At 43.6% G+C, this 5,999-nt stretch overlaps 1 pseudogene; it reads left to right on the top strand.

Annotated features, from left to right (window-relative positions):
* Positions 1–527: 527 nt before the first annotated feature.
* Positions 528–998, top strand: LOC102998035 (60S ribosomal protein L29-like; annotated as a pseudogene).
* Positions 999–5,999: the final 5,001 nt, after the last annotated feature.

Below are 5,999 nucleotides of genomic sequence, written 5' to 3'. Positions count from 1 at the left end.
TCAGAATAATCCTTATGCTAAAGTGGCATATTTTGGGGTGGCATCTGATCCCCTATACATATTTACCCTATTCCCAGGCAATTCAGATGCATAATAAAGCTTGAGAGGTGCTAGCTTTCAGCCCTTAGAGTTTCTGGAGTGGATGTGTTCACGTGTGCAGATGCTGCTGCAAGTCAAATGACACAATGGGCCCAGTCTCTAGCTCACATCTCACCACCAACTTCACTCAACACCATAGCAGGAACAAGCTTCAGTTTCTGATGACAATGTAGATACTAATGCCCTGATACGATATAAAGTGGAATTAGGGCCAAGAATTGGATTAGTTACTATCTATCAAAATAAAAAAAAGTACATTGAACTTAGTGAGGCTGCTACTTGACACAGACAGTGCCTTAGAGCCTATTAATTTATTTATGTGCTCAGATTTCTCTGGGAAATATTTAAGGTATAGTACATAAATCAACAAGATGGCTCTTTCTTTTTCAATCCCAGGCACTGTGAGATCCACGGGCTTCAGTGCAGACATGACCAAGTCCAAAAACCACACCATGCACAACCATTCCCAAAACTGGCACAGGAATGGCATCAAGAAGCCCCAGTCACAAAGATATGAATCTCTTAAGGGAGTGGACCCCAAGTTCCTGAGGAACATGGACTTTGCCAAGAAGTACAAAGAAGGGCCTTAAGAAGAGGCAAGCCAACAACGCCAAGGCCATGAGTGAACATGCCAAGGCTATCAAGGCACTCGTAAAACCCAAGGAGGTCAAGCCCAAAATCCCAAAGGGCAGCAGCCCCAAGCTTGGTCAACCTGCTTACATCACTCACCCCAATCTCAGGAAACATTACTGTGCCTGCTTTACCAAGGGTCTAAGGCTCTGCTGGCCAAAGTTCAAGGCTCAAACCAGGCCCAGGCTGCTGCTATGGCTCTTGCTCTGGCTTCAGCTCAGACTCAGGCTCCCAAAGGTGGCCAGGCCTCCAAGAAGGCTCCAAAGTAGAGGTCTCTGCTGATTCAAGGACAGAAGGACTGGTATGACCTCTGGGCTGCTACCTGCATGGGGCTGGTGTCCTCCCGTGTTATTTGTACAAATAAACCTGAGGCAGGTTCTGTCAAAAAAAATCAATCAATCAATCAAGAAGATGGACTTAGTTAAAAGTCAGAGTCAAGACAGAATAAAAACAAGAGTAGGGACATAAAATTGAATCAGGGCTGAAAATGTACACCATGAAGTCTAAACTCTTTTTTATGACTGTGCCACAAATTTAGTGCTGCATTCTAGTAACCAAACATGAGAATAAACCCAGTCAACACCATTCTCATATGATAAAAAGAAGCCAATTGCTAAGAAGGAAGAAAGTATTCTCTGTTCCTCTTCACAGTGAAACTTCTCAGAGGTGTTGTTTACACACACTATCCCCACCTCCTTGTCTCTGGTTCTCTTTTTGACCTACTCCCCATCTGGCTTCTGCTTCCCTAGTCCACAGAAGTTGCTCTTGACAAGTTCACTGTAGTCTCCATGTTGCCAGATGCAATGACCAGTGGTCCTTTCTCTGTCCCCATCTCATTTGACTTCTTAGCACCACTCATTATTAGAACATCATCCTCTTCGGCATCTGCAATACCACATTCTCCTGGTTTTCCTCCTGGTTTGCTGGCTGCTCCTTCCTTTCACATGCTGTGGTTTCTTCAGGATACTGTATCCTGGGACCACTTCCCTTCTACATCACCACTTTCCTTATGTGATCTCATACCCCTAAGGCTTTAACTGCCATCTGTGCTGAAGTCTCCCAAATGTTCATCTTGTGGATCTCCTCTCTCCTCTGGGCTCTAGATACAGATACAACTGCCTCCTCAACACTTCCACTGAGGTATACCAAATGGCATTCAAAATGGTGTTCAAACAGAAGATTCTTCATTTTATACTCAAACTAAGTCCTTCCCCAGTTGTCTCAAGAAATAGCATCACCATCCAGCCAGTAACTATGCCCAGAAGCTAGACCGTCATCCCTGGCTCCTTCTTTTCTCTAATCCCCCCACATCCAATACCTAAGTCCTATCAATTCTGCCTCCAAAAAGCCTCAAATACATCCCATCTCTACCACCACTACCTTCACCAGACGACTGCCAGAGCCTCCTCAGCTTCTACTCTCACCCTATCCAAGCCTCTCTCCACAGAGCAGTCAAAATAAGCTTTTAAATTCATACATCAATCTAGGCAATGGTCATCAAAAAAAAAAGGACAACCAGAATTATGGACCTCCTAATGAAAGTACACAACACCTCCCATGAGATTGTGTTTTCAAAAATATGAAACCTATATTTAATCATGTCTCTATCCCTAGATAGTAATTTATAGGAAAAACAGGAGAAGCGTTTCTTGGATTGTTTAATGCATCACTGGGGGAAGCGTCAGAGTTGCGAGGAAGGGAAGTATAGCAATAGCCCTCTCGGGGGCCTGCAGCAGTGGGTCAGCCCAGGTGCACAGCTCTTGGACCTGATCAGAGAGGAACTGGATGAAGGAGCAGCCCAAACATCCTCTGGCTAGTGCTGCCTCAGCAATTTTTTCAGCCAGCCTCTTGATAAATGCTGGGAAACAATGCATTGCTGAGATGTTTCTCACCAACCTGCACCTGGAGGCAGCTAGGCTGAGTGATCAGGGGCTGCAAATCAGGGGCAAAAGAAACAACATACCGATGAGAACATGCTAGGCAAGGAAGGGCTTCTAAAGACCACAGGAGCCCATGGCACTGTGGCCTACATGTGACCATGAAGGCTTCTAAACATTCTTACTGAATTCACTTAGAACAGATCTGCCTTTGATTTAACACTTCTCTGCCCAGTGCTCTCAGAAGCCATCTATCCACTCAACTTGTTAGAAAAATAAACAGTGGTGCAATGTGATATTTGTCACATTTGAGGGTGACACCATCTTCTACAAAACCCAACAAAATGTGGGTTTTCCTTCAGCTCACAACAGTGGGGTAAACAGGATGGAATTTCTGATTAGGCTATAAACCCAGACTTAAATGGATAAGGCAGTTGCTAAGACCACATCTCACTTTTCTTTCCAGATACACAGTACAGGTGTTCCCTGGGGGAAGATGCCATATCTTACAGAATCACTGATGCCAACATATGTCAAAGTGGATGGAAAGAAAACACCATCAGCATGTAGCTTTCATCAAGAAGGTCTCCAGAAACTGTTCACAAATAACATGAAATTGATACAGTAAAAGGTAGAAGGATCTACTTTCCCTGACTTGGTGTGAATGACCTTAGGGAAGTAGCTAAAATATTTTGATATTTGATTTAGCTTTCTTTCACATAAGGGTATGGTTACAGGCCTCAATGGATTTGATATGAATTTAAATTTAAGAGAGTATATGAAATGACTAGCAAAATGTCTGACATAGTAGACATTCAACAAATACTGACTCTAATGAATTAGCCTTACTTGCAATTCATGCTATTAGCAGTTCAAATCCCCACTGTGAACAGATAGCTTTTCTGACCCTTGGTGCTAGCACTGAGTTACTAAAAACAACAGGAATTTCTCCAAGGTGACCATCCACCCCCCCAGTCCTCTTTTTTCTTTCTCTAAACCTCAAATCCCCCTCAACCATTTATCCACCTTCCTCCTCCAGGAAGAATGGTGTAGCTAAGCACTTGAAATCAGAAACAGGAATTAGATCCCTGGGTTCATCTATCTAATGACCACCCTCCCCAAGAGCTCCCACAAAAAGAGGGATAATTATGATGTGAGGTGGCAGAGAAAACTAATGCAAAATGAGAATGGAAAGTAAGTGGATGGAAAATTTAAAACCAGGACAGAGGGGTGAAGAAAGAAAACATTGAGTTATAGGTATCTTAGAGCTCACATTCTACTGGGGAAATGAACAATTAACATAAGAACAAATGAATAAGCAAGAAACTTAAAGACAATATTAGCTGAGACCCTATTATATTAAAATGCCTCACCTGTCCCCTAACATCCTCTCCCCACACCATACCCACCACACACACACACACACACACACACCCCTCTAAACACAGACAACTTCACTTGGAATCAAAGCAAAAATCTCAGGGGCATGGACATGTAAGCAGTTATAAATACCCAGATTAGTAACTAGCTCCATCACTTATTAGCTGTGTGTCTTTGGCAAGGTATGTAATCTCCCCAAGGCTCAGATTTTTATCTGTAAAGCAGGCATGCTAATAGATAATTCATGGCTATAGGAATTAAATTGATCATCCATACAAAGTGCTAAGCACAGTACCCCACTCACAGAAAGTGCTTAATAAATGTTAATTGTCATCTTTGTCATTGTGGTTGTCAGTTAAGTGACACCAGTCTGCCTTTTTATACTAAGGATCTTTGGTAACATAATTCATGAGTGGCTAATTTTAGTGATTGACACTACAATGCATAAAACTAAACCCTCATCCTTTGATTCCTTTTGATTGGAAAAAATCAGATAAAATATATGCCAATGCTCTGAAATTAAATTCAACTGAACATTAAAGATAAATACCTGTACTCCTTCCTACCTGTTTCCATAGTGAGGCATTTAGTCAGATGTATCAGGTGTCTCTCCCTGATAGATGGGGCCCTTGATACTGAGCAGGGCCCTGTGGGGCTCCTGGGCACAAAAGCCTTTCTGTGTTCCGCATTTCTTTCATTACAAGAAATAGGTTTCATTCAGCCTCCATGACCTTCTCTGAGTTCCAATGGGCAGATTTAAGCAGTTGTTAATTAGGGAAGGGAGGGGATGTGAGACAAGGGAGAAACAATCAAGAGAAACAATAGTGCAGCCTTGGGGCAAGGTCCTGGTTCCCCATCAAGGGATACACACAACAATATCTTTGAGCTGTTGTGCAGTTACTGAAACCCCCACCAGGTGGGAGAAGTTAACGGTTAATGACGGTGTGCTGCCCACAAGCAAGTAGACCCCAGACCAGTTGGAACCAGAAGGTGATGATGCTGACTACCACTTATCTCACCACCAACCAATCAGAAGAATGTCCACAAGCTGATCACGCCCTCTTTGAACTATTACTATAAAACTTCTCACTACCCTCTCCAAGTTGGGACACAGTTTTTTTTGTTTGTTTTGTTTTTATGAACAAAGGCAAACGTTTTTTTGGTTTGTTTTTTGTTTTTTTTAAAATTTATTTATTTATTTATTTATTTTTGGCTGTGTTGGGTCTTCGTTTCTGTGCGAGGACTTTCTCTAGTTGTGGCAAGCAGGGACCACTCTTCATCGTGGTGTGCGGGCCTCTCACTATCGCGGCCTCTCTTGTTTCAGAGCACAGGCTCCAGACGCACAGGCTCAGTAGTTGTGGCTCACGGGCCTAGTTGCTCCGTGGCATGTGGGATCTTCCCAGACCAGGGCTTGAACCCATGTCCTCTGCATTAGCAGGCAGATTCTCAACCACTGCCCCACCAGGGAAGCCCAGGGACACAGTTTTGAAGGCATTAGCCTGCTATGGCTCCCTTTGCCTGGCAAAGCAATAAAGCTATTTTCTACTTCACCCAAAACTCTATCTCTGAGATTTAATTTGGTGTCAGGGTACAGAGGCCGGTTTTGGCTTCACCTTCAGGTATCAACTTTCAGGAAGAGACACACTTTGAAACAGGGCAATGATGAGATACCTCCGCCTTGCCCCTGAGTGACAAGAAAGACTAGTCCCTGTGCCTCCAGACTCCCCCAGCATACCAGGAAAGGGTAGTAGCGGTGTGCATTCTCTAGCTCCTCTACCTGGAAATTCGGAGGTGAGAATTCAGGCCATGTATAGGGCCTGCCACATATTCTAGCCCAGCCTCACAAACAATGCAGCTGATCCCATGTGGTATTGAACTCACAGCAGTGGTGGGTTGGGGGGCAAATAATTCATTCTACCTAACTGCCCCCAGTAGTTAAGGTAGAACATTATACCCCATGCAGGTAGTGATGTGCTCATAAATAGTTAACAGTCTACTCTTCAGGAAGGAAAG

Source organism: Balaenoptera acutorostrata, chromosome 15 (genome assembly GCF_949987535.1).
Source record: "Balaenoptera acutorostrata chromosome 15, mBalAcu1.1, whole genome shotgun sequence".
NCBI lineage: Eukaryota > Metazoa > Chordata > Mammalia > Artiodactyla > Balaenopteridae > Balaenoptera > Balaenoptera acutorostrata.
The sequence above is the reverse complement of the archived record's forward strand: the minus strand, read 5'-3'. Positions and strand labels throughout refer to the sequence as shown.